Genomic DNA, 23,651 nt, shown 5'->3' on the forward strand with positions numbered 1-23,651 from the left:
GGGAGGTGGGATAGGAGGGAGGGAAATATAGTCAGTCTTTTACAATATATCTACTATGTTATTGTTTTGCATTAGCCACACATGTACATTGTATACTGAACTGCTTATCTTCCCAGTAAGGGTGGGTGACAAGGGAGGAAGGGAATGAATATGGAATTCAAAGTTTTAAAATCAAATATTAAAATATATATATATATATATATATACTATTATTAATACTATTTTACATGTAATTGGGAAATAAGATATACAGACACTGGGGCATAGAGATCCACTGGAAAAATCAAAAGGTGTATGGGAGAAAATATGGGAGAGAGCAGATTGGAGGAGGGGATATCCTGTGGGACTGCTATTTTGGGGCAGTGGGTAGGGGAAAAACGGGGAGAAAATTTGTAACTCAAAATCTGGTAGAAATGAATGATATAAATCAGAAGTTAATAAAGCATTTGAAAAAAGAAATAGAGTCTACTGACAGACATAATAAGTGCCAGAAACAGGCTTTAAACACAGGTCTCCCTCCATACACAGACCCATGATCTCCTCCTATGCCTTGGGCCTCTTGCTATGACTTCCCTACTACAAATTGTTATTCCCAGGAAATGGAGTGGGAGTGAGTTACAATATCAAAAATAAAGGCAGCCCTGGAAAATGCCTAAACTTTATAAGCACAAGTAGCAGACAGTCATTTTCATGCCTTTGTTAAAATACCACATCCCTGCTACCTCTACAGGCTCATTATTTAAAGCTGAGGTTTTTAGACTTTTTTGTATCCAGAATCCCTTGAAGAATCTGGTGAAGCCAATGGACTCTTCTCAGAATTTAAAAAAAAATTAATAATCAAAAGGGATGCTACATTTCAGGTAGAGGTTAATGAAAATAAGTATATAATTTTACCCCATATCAGTTCATTTCATCTATCTACTGACTCCAAGTTAAAAAACCCCTAATTTAAAGGGATTTCCAACCCTTGGGAGAAATAAAACCTCATAGCCTATGAACTCCTCTTTCTCCCCCAACCCCACACCCATAGTTCCAAGTATGATTTTATACCCCTCTCGGAAATAGATACTGTTAAGGGCAGGGGACCAGAAGGAAATGGTGTTCCCTCTCCTCTCCCTGAGGGGAACATGTAACTCACAGGGTCTCCCCTAACACCTTGTAGCTTCAGTTCCACACCTGACCTGTTAAGTAAGTCACAAAGCCCCAAGCCCAATTCTTAATGACTCAGGTAGTGGGAGAGGGGAACTCCCAGGGAGAATCGTGGAAGGGGAGGGAGAGGCAAAAGAACAGAGGTGAATCACTAGAATGCTACAGACTGACAATAGCATGTTTCACCTCCCCCTTCCTCCCTACCTCAAAGCCAGCAGAGCGTAAAACAGAAAATTCTTCTAAAGTGGCCTTTTTCTGCTCATACGAAGGCAATTATGGGTGTGCACATTTCCGGGTCCAGTGTTGTTCAGTGTTGCAGTAAACTACTAATTTTGCTACTTGGTCTAAATAATAAAACTATTACTCAAGCTAAATAGCAAACAGTCGCTTGGGTTAAATAGAATTGGAGAGCAGGTTGAGTGTCCTCTGGCAATTTTGCATTTCGCTTAAGCCGAATGAGACTATCTCTTAGGGCTGTGCTGTCTGGGGGGAAAACACGTGAAACTTTTATTGGGTAGAGCTGGCTATCCCAGGAGAGAACATGGACTAAGTATAGGGGAATGAGGCTGGTTTTCAGGTGTTTACATCCCCCGGGGGACTTGACCCAAATCGCCTCCCCCTTCAGTACTGTCAGCTGTGGCTTGTGCGGGAAGTCTGACTGGGAGATGAGCAGTAATTCTGCTTCCCCAGACACCAGGCGGATTGGCAGAAACACCTCCTACATTTGGGATACTTTCCCAGAGAACCCAAGGAGGGATTTCCTCCTTCTTCTTCCTTCTACCCCCAACCTCAGCCCACTCACTTGTGGTTCTCCTCTCTAGACTGCTCCACTCTTTGCCAGTGGCTTTCCTCTAGTACTTTTGACCTTAGGGGCCTGGGGAGATCATTTAAGGAAAGAAAAAACAAGCTAGAAGCAGGGGTGGGGAACCTGCAGGCTTGAGGCCGAAGGTTCCCCACCTCTGAGGGTCTTGTGGGTTTCCCCACTCCTGAATGCCCTCAGAATTCAGTGAAGTAACAAGACTCTGGGCCTAGGGGTCCAGAGATCTGGGTTTTGATTTTTAGCTCTGATTTTAATGAGCTGTGCGAGGACCAGATTGGAGATGCTGAACAAGTCGCTAGCTTCTGTGAGCCTCAGACCTTCAGTCTGTGGAGATCAAGCGTGATAATATACGCAAAGTACCTTGCAAATCTTTAAATGTTATAAAAATGTATTCATTTATTCCTTCATCCATTGTGGGCAGAATCTATGATTTTACTGGTACACGTAACTTCAGGTTAGGAAACCCCATCCACCGACCTGTATCAATACCTCTGTAACCCACAGTTTTAGAAACGGAGAAGAATCGACAGTGGGAATCCATGGATACACTTGGGAGAAACGGGGGTGGGTCTGTGAACTTAGATGGGAAAAAAATAGACCTTTATTTTCACTAACCTTGGTTTCCATTTGAATACCATGTATTTTACTTTATACATTTAAAAATATTTTCTCGGACTTCACCAGACTGCCAAAGAGGACCATGAGACAAAGAAAGTTCAGAAGTTCTGTCTTAAACGGTAGTCTCGGGCACCGAGGACGGGATTTGCCCATCTGACAGTCACTGTGTTTCAGAGATAGGAATTGTACCCTGATCTCGGAGGCGGGATCTCCATCCACTATGCCAATGTGGATGAAATGGAAACAGTGATCCCTGACCTACATATCTCATAACTGTTGGGAAAATGAGATGAGGAATGCCAAAGGACTGTGATATTACTGTCATGGAGGAAGTGGCAAGAACACAGGACTTGGAATGTGGGGCCTGAGTTCAAATACCAGCTCTATAGCTCACTCGCTAGCTATATGCCCTTGAGCAAATCACTCTTTGCCTCAGTTTCCTTACCTGTAAAATCACGTTAGGATTGAATTGGATGACCTCTAGGTACTTTCCAGCTCTTAATCAATTATCCCGTGGAATTTAAGGTCCCTTCCAACTTTAAAACCATGGAAATGTTACGGTTTCAGGCCCTGAGAATAGACAGGAAACTGGGTACTTCCTTCAGACAGTCCAGCAGGGATGTTTTGGTGTTTGGATGTTTTTCAATTCAATATTGAAAAATGCTGCAGGCTGAAGGTTCAAATTCCAAACAGGTCAGCCCTACTGTAAGTCCCTTTGCTGACCTTTGACTATGCCAAAGTAGCACAATGGCTCTAGAGTCAGAGGACCTGGGTCCAGATACTTCCTCTGATCCTACCTGACCTGACCCTGGGTAACCCATGTCCCTTTCCTGGGCTGTAGTTTTTCAATCTATTAAATGAAAAGGTGTGACTTCCAACCCTCCACCTAGGTTCGCTTCAGCAGGGATTTGGAGAACCAAAGATAGCTCCTTTCACACGAATATGAACAAAATAGAATCACAAAACTGGGGGAAACTGGGAGGATCCTTGAGAGACCAGAAAGCCCTTTCCCTGGCCCCAACATGTGGCCCTTTTTTCCCCTGATTAAACCTTAACTATCTACATGGAGTAATTCTTGCCATAAAGACCATTTCAAGCCCAAGGCAGAAAAATCTCGAGCTCTCAAAACTCTCATTTACAGAACAAGGATAGGAATGCAGAGATGGGTGATAACTGATGATATCCCAATGCACGGGTGACTGAATTAAATCCTGAGGGCTCAGCTCCAACAGACTGAGATGAGTGCCTTGACTGGCTACATAAGTCCTTTTTGGTGCATAGAACATTTGAGATGCCCCTGGGAATGTCAGCAGAGTAACTCAAGTTTAAACAACACGTTCCCAGCCAGGGAGGCAGTGTTGATTATTCACAGGGCTCCGAGACCAGGTGCCAGGCTTTGCTGACCCCACTAAAGCCTGGGTCCCTCCCCCAAGGTGTTCACAGGCAAAACCACTGACAAATTAATTAGAAGTGCCTTCCTGGCCCACATTTCTCAGGGCTTCTCTGCGTGGGGGGGAGAGGTGTGTCTTTGTATCTGTACACATGGGCTTGTCATGTTTGTGTTTGAGTGTGTGTGTTTTCTCACCAGCTTTTTTTTTTTCACGCCTGCTGCTGTTTGTCGGAGAAGTTTTCAAGCTTGCAGCCCACTCGTGTTTTGATCTCTAACTTTTTTATTTAAACTCATGTAGCAATATTAGGATTTCTGATGGGGTGGGTTTTTCCCTTTCTGAAAAATCTCTCTCTTGTGTAATCTTATTCTCCAGATCTAACATGCTCAGCCTCTCTGAGTATTTCATAATGAAGAAAAACTGAAATCAATACACTGGGAACGAAGGCTTCCTTTAAGTTCTCTTCCTGCTTCCCCACTTCTCCACCTCACCCAAGGGGGGAAATATATGGGTTCTAAAACCAAGCCATAATGAGATCATCTTATTGCATTTAGTGACTTCTACCCAAGGTGGGAAATGATCAGCACAGGTGGAGATAATTTCAGGTTCCAAAGCTCAGACTCAAAAAGAACACGTGGAGTCCTCACAAGCATTCCTCATCTGTAAAATGGACAAGATGGTCTCTGAGGTCCGTTCCAGCTCTAAGCCTATGGTCTTCTATAGAAAATGTATTTGGAGGGGCAGCTGGGTGGTGCAGTGAATAGAGCAACGGCCCTGGAGTCAGGAGGACCTGAGTTCAAATCTGGCCTCAGACACTAAACACTTTCGAGCCGTGTGACCTTGGGCAAGTCACTTAACCTCAATTGTCCTGCCTCCCCCCTCCAAAAAGAAAAAAAAAAAAGAAAATGTATCTGGAATTTTGAACTTCCCAAAGTGAGAGAAAAAAATCAGGGAATTAATTCACATTATAGAATCTGAATCTTCAAGTCAAAATACAATCATGTGTTAGACACAATCTGATATTGCCACCTGGCTCTATTAGCTTTATTAGATTGAAAAGCTTTATTATTTATTTATTTATTATATTGAGAAGCCTTATAACTCTATTATATTGAGAATACCCACAATTACTATTACTATTTATGTATTAGACTGAGCTCTATTAGAGTGGGAATAGCCACAATTACCATTACTATTTATGTATTAGATTGAGCCCCTATAGCTCTATTAGATGGAGAATATCCATAATTACTATTACTATTTATGTTAGATTGAGCTCTATAGCCCTATTAGATTGGGAATATTCATAATTATTATAGTCATGGAAAAGTGAAAGGGGTTGTGGGAAGGTCACAGGATCTTAACTTGAAAATCAGAAGGAACCTGAGAAGGTCTCTAGTTTAAATCTCTCTTTTGGCAGATGAGGAGCCTAAATAACTTGTCTGATATCACACAAGTCTCCGTGGAAGGGCCCCACCCCATTCCATCTCTCTTCCCCCTACACCTCAGCTGACTCACTGAATTCTGAAGCACAGTAGTGACTATAAAACTCCTGGGTGAAGACTACAACACCTAGAAGGCACAGCAATGTTCCTAGCTCCATACATAACCCACCAAAGAGCTTTCTGTCATCCTAATCCTCTGGGTTTTCAACTCAGTCTTTTCAGTCCAATTTTTTCTCCCTTCAAAAGAAGGCATCTGCTTTTATCATGGATATCAATAGGAAAATAAGATTTGTTTTACAGAAATCCACGTATAAACAGATCTGACTGGAACAGACCTATGTGGTAAAGCAATGACAACCTGTATTTTAATCCTGGGTTATGGGAACAGCCTCTTGCCATCTTCAGAGAGCACACCCTCGACAGTCTTCAGCAAACCCCTGTCTCATGGGACCTCACCCAAATGCCAGTGCTGAGGACCAAGGGGAACAGGGATTGATGTTCTCAGTGAGGGTACTCTGGTCACTTCATCACCTATTAGCTTCACTAATACAATCACGCTGCAGAATGCCATGGGCCTGTCTCCCACCTCGGTGCAGAGCTAATTCAGCACAGTGTCCTATACAAAGAGACTCTCATTCAATGAAGATTTGGGGGTTTTACAAAATAAATAGGAAGATGGGGTTAAGAGAGACCTTAGAAAATTAATCTGGTGTGATCATTTGACAAAAAGGGAAACTGAGGCCCATAAAGGTGAAGGGATTTGCCTGAATTCACAGAGTCAGTGACAAAAACAGATTAGACCCAAGCGACTCGTGACGTCATGTCCAGGTCTTTCTTCTCCTACCATTATGATATTTTTTGCCTTCTAGGAAACTACACATGAGGGACTAGCCCTGTCTCTGGGCAGGATAAGAAGCCAAAAATACCTCTCTCACACAGTTAACTAATACCGTTAAGAAGAAACAAAAAGTTTTAAAATCTGAATTCAGAGGTGAGACAAACCAAAAGACACCCTAGGAGAGGGAGCCCAGAGACTTGAACTTATTTACACTAAAGTATAAATGACATATAAAATCCTTACCTGGGAGCAGAATATAGAGGACGTTGTTGACCTGAAGTATTAGGAAGGGTCCTGCAAAGGGCAGAAAGAGGCCGCTAGGGGCAAATTCTCCTAAATCACAAACTAGCCAAAGGCCAGTTGTACAGATATCAACAAATACATAACTGTACATGGAACATTCAGGGCTACTCTATGCTGCTGCTTTACCAGTGCAGACATACATGTTTCTTAAGAATTAACCTCACTTCTAAGGATCCCTAGAGAGGGAAATTCTGCAATGCCTCCCTATCAACAGGGTCAAACAATTCTCCCTTAGCAAGAAATGCTTCTTGAGACATAACTTAAAGTCTCCTATTTCTTGGCAGAGAGGTGGTGGGCTATTGGTACAGAATGCAACATACATGGTCAGCCCTGGAAAATGATTTATCAAAATAAGTTTTATTTATTAAGCAAAACAATTCTATTTTGCTATAAGGGAAGGTTGAAGAATGAGAGCAATGTTTTTAAAAACAGCAATGAAACTTTTTTATTTAAAAAAAATCATGGGGGGCTCACTTTGAGAAGTGTTATGATTTGACCAGATGAGTCTCTGGGCAGCTATTGAGAGCCCCCCAGCTTTGAAAACCCAGATGTTCATGCTTCCCTCTCTGGTAACTGTGATTTGGTATGGATGTAATGGTTGGACAGTTTGGAAGCCTGTCTGCTTGATCTGTTTCTCTATCTTGTAACTTCTCTCTGTATACTCTGAAGTTCGGGGTGCTGACCTTTTCCCCCTGAACTAGGTAAACGATACATATTTGACTGATTAAAGTAAGCTTGCTAACCCAAAAAAAAATCATGATTAAATAAAATGAACCTGCTTCACTTTCTCGTGATATCAAGAGGGAGAAAGAGAAGAAGGTGTACAAATTGTTAGGCTGGTTGACTTTTAGGGAGAATGTAGACAAGAGTCTTACAGGATGGACAGGCATGGATGGGCTGCAATCTACATTGTGAAAAGGAACCCCTGAATCAATGAGATCAGAGATTCAGTTGGGTATCTTGAGACCTACTCTAAAGCTCTGATGATACAGTTTAAACCTGTCCCTTTTCAGAGTACAGAAAAGCTCATCCTCATGAAGCAAAGCACAGGAATGGCATGATTACCTAAAATTAATAGAATCATCATTTTATAATAGAATCATAATTCATGTTAGAGCTGGAAGGGACCCTAGTTAAAGCACATCTGGTCCAACCCCTTCATTTTATAGCTGAGGCAACTGAGGCCCAGAAATGAGGAGGGTAAATTGCCTGGCATCACACAGCTAGTTAGTAGCTTACCTACCCATGGACCTGATTCTCATAGCAGGAGTCAGACCTGTGAATACAGATTTCAGCATGGATAGAACTTGACGTTCTTGGTTCCAGTGTCAAGATGTCCAATTCATGACCATTGGTTCTCCTGTGTAGTTCATGGACCACTGAACTGGGCAGTCAGGACACCTGGATTTTGAGCTCTGCTACTGACTCACTGTATGACTTTGGACATGGCATTTCCCCTCTCTTGGCTTCTGGCTTTAATTTTCATCTCCAAAAAACAAGGGTGTGTGGGGAAGTGGCTTGAGGGGAATGGAATCTAGATCATCTCCAGGGTGCTCCACCCCCTTCGAGTTCTGAAATTCTCAGATGAAGATCCAAGAATAAGGATTCAAAGGGCAATGCTATAGACTCATAGGAAACCATAGCAAAAGCCACATCCAGGAACAAAGACTTACATTCAATACACGACCCCAAGTCCTGGGGTAACGACAATGACAACAATGAAATGTCCCTGCTCTCAGAAAGCTTACCCTAAGTGTGGGGTTTCATGTTCATCATTCAGTTGTGATGTGAATAAGAGAGCAAAGGGAAGAAGATGGATTGAAGTCACTGAATGGAAAGAAAATGCCCCTGAAGTCTGTTTTAAAAATCTTCCTGGAGAAAGTGGTCTTTAAGGAGTCTAGGTCTCTGTGCCACATTGTAATTGGCCCTGGTGGCATTTGGTTTGTATGACTAGACTGTACAATTCTTGAAGACAGGAACTCTTCTTCTAGACCAGAGCCTGGCATGAAGGAAGGCCTGTCTCCCCATCCGTAAAATGGGTATAGAAGCTCTTGCCTCCCTACTTCACAGGATTACTTCTAGGGAAGCACAGTGTAAACTGAAAAAGACTCTATCAAGTGAACTCTCATCATTATTACTACAGAGCCATCTATCTAGGGAGTGGGTGGCAGCTGAAGGTGACAGGACTGGCAGAACTACAGCTCTTAGCTCCCATCACTGCAATGACGGGGCATTTTACCATGAGCCAGCACTGAGGCATATCCTGCAATGCTATTTGGCTTTTTTTTGTTTTGATTGCTCTGGATGATTAAAGATTATAGCTGCTGTGGCGGGCTAAGTGATGAATTCCGACCCAGCAGAGTGACATTTTCTCAAAGTGCTGTTCTTAAAAAGTATTCCTTTTGATTACCCTAGGGAGAGTGACAAGGGAGGTAAGCCTTCTTCCCTGGGCCTGGGCCCCTTAGTGTATGTTTAATAAAGTTTGCAGGAGGGTACATACGTGTGTGCGTGCATGTGTGTGTCTGTATGTAAAAGAGAAAGTGTGAGAAAGAGAGAAGTGTGTGTATGTAAAATAGAGAGTGTGTGTGAGACGGAGAGGGGTGTGTGTGTGTGTGTGTGTTTAATATATTTAACTAGATGGAGCTAACGACTAAGTGGTTCCTCATTTTGATTCTGCTTGAAATAAAACTAAAAGCTTACTGTAAATATAAGGGAACAGCCCGACTGACAGTGATTTCCCAGGCACTCAGATCTCAGTGATGCCAGGATTCTGATTTATCTGAACTTTTCCAAAGAGCCTTAAGCAATAGTGGAACTAGGCAACTGTCAAGGGAGCAGCTGCACAGGGCACAAGGCCAGAAGAGGGTTTAGCCCCACGACCAGGTTTTCACTATGACCCTCCTTTCAGTCCTCAAAGGCCTGAACCACAAGCTCCTTATTCCTTGGAGTGTTTAGTAGAGATAAAGGCATGTTGACTGCTGCACATTTGGTCATTTAGTCTTGGGGCAGGGGGAGGAGAGGGATTTATGTTTCCCAAGGTTTGGATCTGTAAATCCAGGTAGAACAAGGGGCGGGGCAGACAGATTGGATGGGTCCAGGCTACACAGGATCCAGAGCTTGCTACTTACACCTTTAAACTTTTAAGGCATATGATAGGTCACATTTACTCTGTTGCAAAAGAAATGGTTGGGACTAGACCAAAGTTTCCTGGCTTCTGATGCAAAGCAAATTATTCCTGATCTGCATATCATTTTTTTTTTTAAAGCAATCGGGGTTAAGTAACTTGCTCAAGGTTACACGGCCAGTTATTTCTGAGTGTGGTGCTGAGTGTCTGAGCCCGGGATTCGATCTCCAGGTCGTCCCAACACTGGAGCCAGTGCTCTTACTCGCTGAGCCACCTGGCTGCCCCTAAGCAATTGGGGTTAAGTAACTTGATCAAGGTTACACGGCCAGGTGTTTCTGGGTGGGTGCTAAGTGTCTGAGCCCGGGATTCGATCTCCAGGTCTTCTCAACACTGGAGCCGGTGCTCTTACTTGCTGTGCTACCTGGCCGCCCCTCTGCATATCATTTTTCTACCCCAAGTCCTCACTTCTCAAAATCTTGAAACATAAAAATCTCCTTCTTCCCATTCTTGTTTATCTTACCCACGACTCCCTGCTTCTCTCCCATTCCCAGGCCCTGCTCTCTGAATTCTAGAGAGCTGTAAGAGAGAGAGAGGAGTCATTCATAATAGAGAATCAAACTCTATTCCGGGGCCTCAGTATGGTTTAGCTTAAGAAACATTGGACTCCTCATACATGGCATTCCAATACCCATTTTCATGACCTTTTAAAGGCTGTTCCCCTATGCCTAGAATGCACCCTCTTCATTTCTGCTTCTTAGAATCTCTAACCCTGTCAAAGTTTGGCTTTGGTTCCATGTTCCTCTTACCTGCAGCTACTGGTATACCATGAACTACTCTGTATATATTTCATATTTGCTTCTACGTATTCATTTTATTTCCCCCAATAGAATGTGAGGACCTGAAAGGCAGGAACTATTTCTCTCTTTTTTTTATTCCCAGTGCCTAACAATCGATTGGCACATAGTGCCACAGGGGCTGGCAAATAGTATGTGCTTAATAAATGTTTATTAATTAACTGATCTATAAGGAACTTTCCAGCTGTATACAGTTCAAAGTAGCTCATTCTTGGCTACCCCTTGTCTCCTCTTGTTCTCCCTACTCTACCCATCCATACACCCATAAACATCCATTTATCTGCCCATCCATCCATCAATTCACCTATCCACCTATTCATTCATCTACCCATCCATCTCCCACTCACACACTCATTCATCCACCTATCCATCCATCCATTCAACAAATATTATGTACCTACTACATGTAACACACTGTAGTTTAGCCTCATTTTTATGAACTGTGGCATACTGGATTCAAGAAGTCAAAAGGATCTTATTGTGGATAATGACTTTAACCCTAGGCTTTCTTTTTCCTTTTTCAGTAGGTAGAGTTGGGGAATAGTGCCCCTTCCCTATCCCCCAGATGTGGTAGGAACACATGCAGATTTGGTCACAGGCCTTTTGAACCTCTTGGAATTCAGTGCTCTCCTAGTGGTAAGGGGTCTGGAAAAAGCTGATCTATTTGGCTGTGGACCTCATCCACTGGCCTGGGGTGGGGAAGCAGGGAAAGGAATAGAAAGGCTAAGAGACAGAAGAAGAAGAGAGAGAGGAATAGAACAACTGACCTTCCACAATCCTTTCTTTTGCTTTCCCATCTCCCATTACTCTATAATAAAACCATACTGCTCTGTTCACTGAGCCTCCAAAGTTCAGTACATTCTTGTCTCTAGGACCTCTGATCTCCCAGTTCTTGGCTTAGAATGATCTGCCCACCCTTCCCTCTTTACTTTCTTGAAACCTACCCATTCCTTGACCCAGCTCAAATCTCACCTCCTCCAGAAAGTTTTCCATGGCTACACTATACATGGTGATTTTTCCCTCCTCTAAGTTTCTATAACATTTATTTATTATTTATTCAGAGCTATTGTTCAAGCACAGTGCAGCTATGTGGTTCAGTAAATAAGAGCTCCAGGCCTGGAGTTAAGAAGACTCATCTTCCTGAGCTCAAAACCGGCTTCAGACACCGCCTAGCTGTGTGACCCTGGGCAAGTCACCTCACCCTGATTGCCTCAATTTTCTCCCCTGTAAAATGAGCTAGAGAAGGAAATGGCAAACCACTCCACTATCTTTGCTAAGAAAGGAATGAAGAGTCACAAAGAATCAGACACGACTGAAAAAGACTGAATACTTGCTCAAGCAGCCGGGTTATGCTTGGCATTCACAAAGGAAAGGCCCTGGGGTGGACAATGAGGACATTTAAGGGACAATGAGTATTAAGGAGGGAGGGGGAGAATAGGTTGAGGTGTACAATTACTACAAACAGAATATAAATATAGCAAAGTCAAATGTAAGCTTGACCTGGCAACCAAGTTTCTAGTTGTGGGAATGTCCATTTGAAAACAGAAAGAGGAGGGCGAAATGAAAGAACTGGTGTGGAGTGAGATGGAGATGAAACACTGGAGCGAAGAGGGATGTAACAGTAAAGCCATAAGTTGGAGAGGTGGAGCAGGCCTTAAGAGATTCAGATTCCTGCCCTACACCAATCACTTTGCTTTACAAGCTTCAGTTTACACATGGCTCTTTCCCCCCTTCCAGGAGTACCAGGTATAAAAAATGGGTGGGAGAGAGAGGGAGCAGAAGGGCTCTGAACTAGTACAAAGAAAGCTTGTCTAGAGATCCAAGGTGCTGTCACTAGTAAAGCTACTGGATGTCACACGGCATGTGTGTTAACTGACAATGCTGTTCTCCTTCCCAAAATGATAGATGGAGAGTAGAAGAAAAAAGGAGACCCTCTTAGGAAATATTCAGAAAGAAAAGTTGGTAGAATTTAAGTAACTTGACTTCTCTGATCTTTCTCCTTTCTAAAGCAGGAAAGTATAGTAAATAGTGCTGAACTTGGGTTTGAATTCTGCCTCAGACACTTACTAGCTGTGTGACCCTGGGCAAGTCACTTAAATTCTCTGGACCTGTTTCTTTATCTGATTTTGATGACTTCTAAGATGCCTTTTAAAGCTACGATCCTCTGATGGCCTCCTGCCTCGAAGAAAGGTCCTAGTCACTTGGAGTGACTGAGGAAAGAGATTTGGATTGAGTCTCAGAGAACATGGTTCTTTTTCTATCACCAACTTCACTGTGTACCCCCAGGCAAGTCACTTTCCCATTTCTTTCTTTGTAGTAAGAGTGGGTTGTAAGAATAAAATGTCTTTCACCTCAGAAGAGATCTTAAAAAAAAAAAAGCATTCTAGGATTTAAAGCATTGGCTCTCCCAGACACTTTTTTTTCATAGACCCAAGGTGACAGTCTCTCTCTTCTGCCCCTCACTCTAGAAGACTGCATGTCAGGACAAGAAAGGTTCTAAAGTTAGTTAAGGATAAAACAGTTCTTCTTGCTGGGTACAAGCAGGATAAGTGGCTAGGGAAAATTGGTGAGGGAGAAAGGGAGAGAGGGTATAAAGAGGATATCCAGGGAGAAAGCCAGTGACAACATGTAATGTATACATTGTGTTCTTGATGTCACTACCATAATATGCCACACTTTTCACTATTGTAGTACCGCCATATACAGGGCCAGCAACACAGGTATGCATAAGGAGAGGTGGACAAAAATAGCACATGGAGAGGCCTCCATCATGGCTCTCTAATTACAGTATCTGCTCTGTTCAGCAAAGGCAGCTGGCATCTCACTATTCACAACCCATAACTCCCAACATTACCAACCCAGGGACATTCTAGAAGCTTAGCTATTCTGCTTATCTAACTAACAATATAATGGAAAGAGCATTGGATGGTTAAGATTTGGGGTCTAGTCCTGCCTTTGACAACAGAAAAGATTGATCACTTACAGACTACTGAGTCTTTATATGTTTTTAAATATGGAATAAAGGCTGTCCTGTACCTGATATATGAATTGTTACCTTGTGTGCTTATATAGGATCTGGGATCCTTTTATCCAGAGACCTAGAGACTTGCTGTTTTTAAACTGTATGCTAAGATTCTCAAGAGCAAACTTCAGGTGGAAACAAAAATGAGAGCACAACCATGTTGTCTGAGACGAAATCCAAATCTCTTTCCCCAGTTACCACTGAGTGATTGGGACTTTTCTTGGAGACAGAAGGGCATCAGAGGATCATACAGCTTTAAAGCTAGAAGTATCATCAAAATCAATCTTCTCGTGTTACAGATGAGGAAACAGGACCTGAGAGTTTAAGTGACTTGCCCGAAGTCACACAGCTAGTAATTATATGAGGCAGGACTCAAGAATAGTGATTTGGAGGAGGGGGAAGAGCACCCAAGACTAGACCGGATTCCATTCAGTCCAGAACCTAAGATGCTGGGCTGTGAGTGATATCTTAGGCAAAAGTCCAAGTCTACAATGTCATAGATTAGTTGTGTAGCTTTGGGTAAATCATGTCCTCTTTTTGAAGTTTTCTCATCTGTTAAAATGAAGGGACAACTTTCTACCAGCTCTTAGCATTCTGGGATTCTTTTTTTAGGTGTTATTACAACACTATCAGCAACTACACCAAACTGCCTCAAATACAAGGACCAAGGGAGAAAATGAGTGAGTCTTTCTTTGGTTGGGAGAAGCATCCAAAGAAACCAGCAAGAGAATTCATGAATTAGTGAAAAAAAGTAAAGTGAAATATCTCAGGAAGAACAACATGGTTGGGGGTGGGGTTGAAAGATGAATAATAAAATTTATCCAGTGCTCCCTGGTAACACTAGTGACTGCTTCTGGCTTATGCTGTGAAATTTATTACCCTGTCACCTGGACCCCGAGATATATCTGCATGCTTGTCATTCACTGGTATATTTCATTTAACCATTCTCAATTTATACATATATGTACATATAGTTATATGCATCTACTGGTTTATCTACAGGATCTGTCTGTCCCTTTTCTGCAGAGAAATATGGACACAAAAAGTCTACGCACCTATGGTAATAAATTTCTTCCAAGCCAATAGCGTCTGAAATAACCCATACAGAAACCTATCTTCTGCTTCTATTCACCGTTAACCATGGTAAGATTTTAGAGGATGGATCCAAATGGGGAGAAGTGGGGGTCACAATGTCCTGTATAGGCTTCAGAACCAGAAAGGAGCTTAGGGATTATCTTGTCCAATACTGTCATTTTTAGAGATGAGGAAACTGGGGCCTTGAGAAGGAAGCAACTTAACCAAGGTAATGAATAGTAGAATCAGCTTAGAATCTAGACTGTAAGGTTAAATGCTGCTTCTTCCACATCATGTTGCCTCCCATAGTAGAAACTTAAAATGCTGTTGGATTGAATTAACTTATTCCCGGCATCTATTCCATCCCCTTTACCCAGAAGAGTTGGGAGAAAAAAATTTACCAACATTTATAAGAACTGAGGGGTGGGGGTGGGGGGGCAGTTTGTACATTGCAACAAGGTACCCAGAACCTTCATCTCTATCACTTTCATCCTTTTTGTCCCTAATATTTTTTCACTTGCTATTTAGAACTGAGGCAAACCCACTGGGGATATCTGGGGTCCAAACATTCCATATTAAGTGATAAGGGAAAGGCCTCCAAGTCAATCAAAGCTGTCTGTCCACCGGCTCCAGGCTATGAGACCATTTTAGCTAGATGAGGTATTCGACTAAGGATTTTGAGAATGTCAGTCTGTCCTTTTTCTTTTGTGGGTACAGAGAACCCAGCTTTGAGGAAGATTTACAAAAATTACTATACTTTCTGTAGAAGTAAGCCCTTCTGCCTTTTTTCCTTCCCACATTTTGTTCTCCTAGACCTAGACCAAAGGCCCATCCCTCCTCCAACTGCCTCCACCCTCATCTCCCCCTGTTTCTTCCCTTTCCAAGTTCTGCCTGCTCTGTGAGTCTAGAGACTGGCTATTTCTGATGATAGAGATACCTTTTACTTCACGTCCATGCTGAGCTTTTCCAGTCACGAATCTCCTTATTCCTTATTCCCAAGCTGCTGTATCATTCTGAATTCTACATTTAGCTACATTGCAAACTGGTGGATATTAAACTGAAAAGGGTCCCAATTTTGAGTCAGAGTGCCTGGGGAGAGAGATTGATGAGCTGAGTACCTAATAGGGCTTTAATGCAATAGCCCTATCATAACCTTTCCTGCCTGCCTTAAAAGTACTAAAGTTTTCATGCTTTCCTAGGTGAATTTACATATTCTTATATAAAAATCCTGGACTGAGAGTAAAGGCACCCAGGTTCTATAATCTGCTTCTCTCAGGAACTCACTCTGTGATTTTGGACGAGTCACAGACTCTTGGAGTCTCAGTCTCTCCATCTGTCAAATGGGGCATGGTTGCATCTCAAAAATATTGAGACTGCTGTGTAGGAGGAGTTAAAAGGCCAGTTCTTGTCCCTTTTCTGCATTTTACCAAGTAACTCAGTGAACATTGTACTGACCCTCTGAGACTCAGTTTTCTCATCTGGAAAATGGAGATAGTATTTTCACTACCTACTTCACTGGAGTGTTAATGAGGAAAGAATTTTGTAAGACTTAAAGAGATACAAATGTGAATTGGTTATTATTTGTAAAGTATAAGCCCAAATGTAAAGAATTAACAAAGACAATAAAATCACTAACTTTGTCAAATCTCTTTATATAGGGTTGCATGAGACCCCAGATCAAGCTAGCAATTGACCTTTTGTGGTTGTCCCGGGCTGTCCCAGAATAAAGCAGAGGGAAGGAGAAGGTGGTTTCCTTAGTACCTACCACTCAAGCCCCAGAGGTTTGGTTTCCTCCCCCACAAATCTGATCCAGCTTCTGCTCCATGAAGAGCCCTAGAAAAGGGGCTTGTCAGAGTTAAGCCGAGAATGTTGCTAACACATCTATCCCAAGCTCCCAGCCCCCAGAACCCAGAACCTAAGCTGATGTCCCTAGGTACTGTGCCTCTGCTATCCCCCGTATAGCTAGTATTTTTCTTTTTTACAACCTCCCCCCCCCCTCAGTCCACCCAAGGCTCAGGGAGGAAATCTGACTATAAGCTAATGCTCTCTAGCTTTAAGGGAAGATTCAAGCTTTGGACAGCGTTTGTTAGACGACCAAAGGCAACTGCTAAAGCTCACTGGGGCTGACCCACCGGCAGACCCGGCCTGAGAAGGGCTGCCTCCCCCTGGCTGATAGAGGAAGGAGAGAAGGCTTGTCCTTGTCTTCCCAAGCACAGCCCAGTTTCTCCTCGCCCCCACCCCTACCCCCCTACCCCAGCATAGAGTTCGAGGTCAAAGGACACCCGCTGCGCCTCGGAAAAGTGGAGGTGAGGGTCCCCACCAGCGCGGCCCCCAGCCCTGTCCTCGGAAGTGGATGCAAACAAACTTACGCGCTGCGCGGCCACCGCCTCCCTCCTCCAGCTCTTTCCGAGGGCATACGCAGGCTCCAAGTCTAGACAGGCAGGGCTCTCCGGGCCTGGCTCCGGCGTCTCTCCCAGTCCCCCGCGGCTGCTGGTCTCTCCTTCCCTAGCAGGACGACGTGTCCTGCGCTCGCTCACTCGCTCCTTCTCCCTCTCCCTCGACGCGGGCGAGGAGAGAGCCGCCGCTCAGCCCCAGGGCTCCCACGCGAGTCGGTGACTGTGGATAGCAAACCCGACTGTTTAACTGGAGGAGTGGCCATCCCCTCCCACCTCGGAGCCCGGAAGCCAAGGGGCAAACCCGACTGCAAAGTTCCAACGAACTTAGTGTTTAGGGATGGTTAAGGGTAGGGGACCGGGAGAGACTTGCTTTCCCCACCGACTCCAAGACTCGGGCTGCCCGTGGTACCAGGTGCCCAGGTGCAACACCTGAAGGCAAAGGGCACGAGGGAAGGTGAGGAGGGGACTTAGACTAGGCTATCGGCTTTTCTTTCCTAATGGTCTGCCCCGAATTCCTTCTCTCCTATCCCCAGGTCCAGCCACCATTCCCATCTCGGTCCCTGTCCCCCACTCTCGAAGGTGCAAGGATAGCCGAGCTAGGTCTTGTTACCTGCGGAGCCGGCTAGCTGCGAGCCGCCACTGCCACGGCTCCGCCGCCTCTCTCCCGTCCTTCAGTCTCTAACTTTGCTCTCGGTATTGAAATTCCTCCCCTGCTTCTCCCATCGATCTGAGAGCACGGCCCCTCCCCTCCCCTTTCAGGCAAAGAGAATTCTCATTCTCTCTCCTTTCCTCTCCTCTCTTCTGTCTGTACATCAGTCTTTCCTCTCTGCCGTCTATATCCTCAGAGCGATCTCCGGGTCCCACCGCTGTGGGGGCGTCTATGGCAGAGTGGGGAGAGGGTTGGGCTAGAAGATCTATTAGCATTAAAAGGAGGGTTTCCTCAGGGCTCTAGTCCCCAATCTCCCGCCCCCACTCCTCCCTCCTCGAATACTTAGACAGGAGGAGGGGGAAGGGCAGAGTAGGAAGTGTAAGCAACCAAGTAATCTGTCTTATTGAGCTATTCTCTCAGTTTGTCCAAAGGCAGCTTCTCTAGGGAGGTAAGATATGAGATGCAGTGGGGTCAAGGCAGAGAGGGGCATGTTAAACAGTTTTCTGTTATCTAGTGGCACTAAGAACTGGACTGTGCCGGGGTAGGGGTGGGGGGCCTAAGTAAATATGGATTGATTGGACAACTTTTCCCCTTCTCTCATTCAGACCACACACACACACACACACACACACACACACACACACCCCTTCCTCTTCCATGACAGAGAGTTTATTAATCGTTTACTATATGCCAGGCAGGGGATCCTCGGGGCTTTCCCCTCCCTTTTGGACTCTTGGACTACCAGACCATTTATTAGTCCAGGATCAGGAGAGTGAGGATTCGCAATGGGAATGAATGTGGGAAAGTAGGTGTTTTCAGCACAAGGGCCCCCTGGAACCTCCTCCCTTTTACCACCACTGGATTTATTCGAGGGACATGCTGAGAGCTCGAATTCTGTACAAGGTCTTGAGGTTCGTGCGGTGAGGGCTTGGGGGGTGGGAGGAGAAAGGGGAAGGTAGGGGGAGATGAGATAAACATTTCTGCCCTCAAAGAGTTTACACTCTATGCTGCAGGGCATTTCTCTTCCCAATCCCACAACCCTACCAACCCTAGTTATGGCAGCTAAGGACACCCCCTCCCCCAGCCTGTCCTGGGTCAGTGCAGTCTTGCTTTCTTTGTAAGTGTCGATTCTCTCCCCCACCCTCCTTCCTGTCTCATTCCATCACCAGCACTGATTCCCCTTTTCCTCTGTACCCAATGCACGCTCCCTTCCTCTTTCTACAAAGCAGCTGGCCAATTCACGCAGCATACAAAAGAGTTGACTCAATTCAAAGGCAGCAAATCAAGATAAATCCTATAGTGTATGAGGAAGAGAGAGAGAATATGAATGAATCCCCCACAAGAAAACTAATTCCTGTATTGACTGGCCCATCCCCAAAACATGGGCTGCTCCAGCACCCTAAATATTTGATGAGATCACCTAATATGATCCAGTTCTGGGTTCAGACAGGAGTTGAATCAAGGCCGACTTCCCTTCAGGGGCTAGTTTTTGTCTGAGGACGTGGGTTAGGTTCCCCATCTCACAATCTGGGAAAAGTCATCCCTAGGAGGATTGAGGAAGGGGCACATTTCCCCAGCCCCCCTCCACTTTACTCTGGAGAACTCAGTTCACAATGAACAGAAAGAATAGCCTTGAAATTGTAATGAAACCACCAAAACTCAATAGTCTGGAAAGCAATGTGACAAGGAAGATGGCACAAACCCACCCTTTTTTCCCTGATACCTGTGAGGCTCTATGGGTTCCTTATGGATAAGCACTTCAGATGTTTTTTTTTTAGCATCAGAACCTGAAAATAACTACCGAGTTTGCCCTCAAGGCTGCCTCCTTCAGCCATTACTCAGTTGCTATCAAGGGGAAGGGTCCCCAGAGGTAGAGTCCAAGGGGTCCCCACACACTGTCAGCTGGCCTCTAAGAACTGCTTTGAGAAGGAAAGATCAACTGGCAGTCTTTGGAAACTCTCTTGTGGGAAACTGGTCTTCTCCTTTCGCTCCAGGGCCTAATAAATCTCTGAGGTCTCTTTCTGCTTCCCACTGGACCTCTTCCTCACCGGTCCATCTCAGGAAGAATGAGAAGGGGGAAAAATAGATATTTCTAGAGAAAATAGCTTTCAAGTCCTCTTTCTTTTCTCTCTTCTGGGGTCCCAACCCCATGAGCATTGGCTTTCCAAAACGGGCAGGGGCAGAACCAAAGTTCTGGTACCTTTAGTCAGAATGGGATGAGGGGGCTGAAGGGATGGTGAGTATTGATAAAGGAACTGAATTTTCTGTAGGAGTGAACAGCTGGCCTTCCCTAGTTTTCTTGTCTTCCTGGCCTCCCACTGCAACCTACAAAAGGCTCAAAAGGGCTTTTAGGGTTTTCTGGTTCTCCTCAAGTCTCTCCTTCAGCCAAAGAATCCCCAACTCCACCTGCTTTGAACTACCCCCCCCCAGAAAGTGATATAGGGCTCCTATTTGTCTGAAGTTGGGTTAGAGTTCTTCTGTCCCCCTTCCCCCCCCCCCCCCCCCTTGAAGCCCTGAAGCACTTAGGCATCTCAGGTCAGGAGTTGGCCCCAGCCTATGTCTTTACCCAGATCTTAAAGTTATACTGAGGGTGAGGTCTCAAGGACGCCCAGATTTTAGAATTTCACTGGATCTGCGTCCTTGGGTACAAGGAAAAGCCCCTCTTTAATTACTGAGTCCCACCTCTGTCTTTGATTTATACTCCCTCCTCTAGCCTTCAGGAGAGCAAATCAGAGCATCCAGGCCTAGACTGGGGCTGTTGGGCTGAGTTGAAAGTAAAAGACAGGGTAAGCCATCTCTCTGAGAGTCTTGGGAGAAAGAGCCTTACCTCCACCCTACCCTCCCACCTAGGAGCAGGTCACAGAGCTTCTGAGCAGGGAAAGATCCCTAGCTTAAGGTAAAAAGAAGTTTCAAGAGTCACAGGCTTCTCTGGGCCTATATTCTCAGCAAGCTAATCGAGTCCCTGAAGAAGGAAGAGGGTTACTAGCTGGTATCAAAGGAAATCAACTAGTTCTTTGGAGTTAACATCAACGGGGAGGGGGCAACCTACAGTGGAGAGTAGGGCAACCCTACTCAAAACTGGGCTACATAGGAGAAGGGAGATCTAATTGGGTGCTACTTTTCTAATACCTCTACCAACCTCTTAGGCTGAAAAGCCCCCTCCAACCCAAGTGCCCCTCCTTACCCAGAAAATTACAATCTGGTTTCCTAAAAATGTTATCAGTTCCTCAGTTCCATCTCCTTCGGTCCCCTTTTCTTCCCCTCCCTCATGCCCCAGCCTTCCAATGGCTCTCCTAATTGGCATCCTCCTTGCTGATCATTAATTCTGTTACGGAGAAGGTGGCGCTATAGCCACATCTGTCAGGCACATTAAAGCAGCTATATACCCCCCCCCACTTCCGTCCCCTTCCTTCCTGCTCCAAACCCCTAAGATAAACTTAGGGAAGGGGGAAAAAAAACATTGTTTCTTCTCAACTCAGATAATTAGGATGGTGTGGGTATGCTTGGGAAGGGGAAGGTAGGGGTAGCGGCAACCCCCACACATCTTTAGCCCCCCAGAAATTTCACACAAGGTAGAGTGGGGGTAGAAGGATAATAGAGAAGATGTCGTCCCACAACAGGGGGACTGGACCATACCAGTCTGCTGTGCAAAGGCGAGAGGGCAGAGCTCTCTAGGGATGAGGAAGCTTGGGGGAAAGAACCATTGCAGTTCAGACAAGTGGATTTATTTTTAAAAGCCGAGAAAACTCGAATAAATCCCCAGAGGCGCAATAATGGCACCATCCTCCTGGGGGAGACCCGAGGCCTTGGGTCTACTGCAGAAGCAACTGGGTCCTTCTCCCAAATTCCCAGAAACTGCCCTGACCCCCCCCTCTTTCCTAAGAGCTTCTGCTATCCCTTTAGTCAAAACCCCTCAACCTCTGCACTCTCTCACCAACACTCACAGACAGGTTCCTTATTCCCTTCTGCTGTTCCCAGGTCTCCTAGGTCCCAACAGTTTCTTTGGTAATCTCCACCCCCCCCTCCCCTCCAATTTCCCTCAAACCCGGAGCCCAACCGAACAAGAGGTGGGAGGAGGTGGGTGGAGGGAATCGGGGGCGGGAGGAGGAGGCAGTAATTGGTCCGCGAGAAACTTCCGTCCCCGCTGGTCGGGCAAACAGCTGTAGCGGAGCAGAGAAGTGGCGGCAGCTCCCAACTGGCCACCCCTCATTCACCTAATCCTTCACATCCCCGCCTCCCAATGAACCAAAGACATGCGTAGGGGACCCTGGACAGGGGCGTCTGTTTGATCTAGGCCCTGAGGACATTGAGACCCTCCCACAGCGGCAAATTCCAGGGCCGGTAGCGAAGCGTTATATAGTCCAGTTCAGGGCTAGGAAAAGTTTGGGGGTTGGGAGAACCACAGCGAGCTGAGAAGGGGTAATAGCAAGAGATAAGAAGATGGGGGAAGGGTAAAGAGAGTGAGAGTGGGGACTAAGGAAGAGACATGAGACAGAGTGGCAGCAGGGGAATAGGGAAGGTTAGAAGGAAGAATTGGTGGGGTTAAGCGAGAGGAATTTTTTAGTGGGTGGGGGAGAGAAAGAGGTGAACACTGAAGGGGGTTGTGGCCACCAGAGCCCGGCCCGGCTTCCCCAAGCAGTCTGAAGGAGCCAGTCAGGTCACAGGCTCCTATTAATAGCCCAGTGCTCGTTCTTCACACTTCGGCGATGCAGCCTTTGGGGCCAACGTTGCCCTGAACTAGGACTCAGAGCCCCCAAGAACAGCCAGCCTCTGCATCCCACAGGAGGAGCCCCCCTCGTTGTGCATGGGGATGGGGGCGCACCATTTCCCTTCAACCCCCTTCTTTCCATTCCCTCCCCCACATCCTTCCCGGTAGTTCGATCCCAAAGCATCTTTTCTGCTCTAAAGGAGGTGGGGGGTGGGGGAAGGGTTGGTGAGGGGGATTGTATGTGTGTGTTTAAGTGTGTGAGTGTGTGTATATGTGTGTGTGCACGAGGGGAGGGTGAGGAGGTGGGAGAGTGGGGGGGAGATAGGTAGCCCGGATTGGTTCGGATTCTCCACAGACGAGACGGGGAACCGGAGATCCGAGACCCTCCAGGCCGGTACCGCCTCCTTCTCCCCCCCCCCCCCCCCCCCCCTTCCCTGAGTCCGGGGATCCATAGGACCCTTAAAGTTTGGGAATCTGCTGCTCCCTAGGGTTCCTCGAAGGGTCTGGGGTCCCCTGGCCTTAGGGGAGAGGTCTCGGAGCGCTGCTGAGGAAAATCCGTCTGATTTGAGTTCACCAGCCTCTAACTTCGGGTGCTCACACCCCCAAAGGGAGGGAGCCCCGGAGCTGGAGAGGGAGATCGCGAAGGGAAGCGGGCACCGCGAACGGGCAGAACCGCAGCAATGTGAAAGAAGGCTGAACGGAAGCTAAAGCTTTAGGGGACGACGAGTCAGGGTCCTGAGCTATGGGGGCGAGGGGGGGGCGGTGACGGCAGCGAAGGGGCGTCCCCTCATTCCTTCCTGCTCTCCCTTTACGAATCCCCCCAAATCAAAGAGATGCTTTCCCCTGAGCTGGGGTCGTGCCGGTCTGCCTTACTGCAGCAAATGAAGGGACCCTTTCACCCTAAAACACTCCCCTCCCTCGCCCTGTCCCAGCCCCAGTCCCTCTCGCCTACCTGAACCCGGGGTGTCCTGGGGCGGGCTACAGGAGGGGGTGGGGTACAGCTCCCGGAAAGCGCGCGCTGAGATCCCCAGTAGAGGCAGCGGGCAGAGGTGGCAGGTGGCGGCGGTGGTGGTGGCGGCGGCTACGGCTTCCCCTCCTTCCTCCTCCTCTTCCTCCTCCCCAAGCTCCGGTGGCAGGTTCCTCCAAGACAAATCTCCCTCCCCCCCCTCCCCTCTCGGGGCCGGGCTGGGCTTGGCCTGAGACTGGGAGAGGAGAGAGAGGAGAGGAGAGGAAACCCGGCTGCAGCTCCAGACTGCGTCAAGA

General features: G+C 46.1%; 1 protein-coding gene across 1 annotated transcript in view; it reads right to left on the bottom strand.

Annotated features, from left to right (window-relative positions):
• Positions 1-23,651, bottom strand: part of ELFN1 (extracellular leucine rich repeat and fibronectin type III domain containing 1) — a 197,429-nt gene extending 173,778 nt beyond the window's left edge. The window contains exons 1-2 of the mRNA XM_069084816.1: positions 23,341-23,651; positions 17,005-17,251 (exon numbers count right to left, since the gene is read on the bottom strand). The gene's annotated coding sequence lies outside the window, so the exon portion shown is untranslated. The remainder of the gene's footprint in view (positions 1-17,004; positions 17,252-23,340) is intronic.

The sequence above is a fragment of the Petaurus breviceps genome, unplaced genomic scaffold (assembly GCF_028583685.1).
Source record: "Petaurus breviceps papuanus isolate PSGF00001 unplaced genomic scaffold, PetGlider_PUasm1.0 175, whole genome shotgun sequence".
NCBI classification, from domain to species: Eukaryota; Metazoa; Chordata; class Mammalia; order Diprotodontia; family Petauridae; genus Petaurus; species Petaurus breviceps.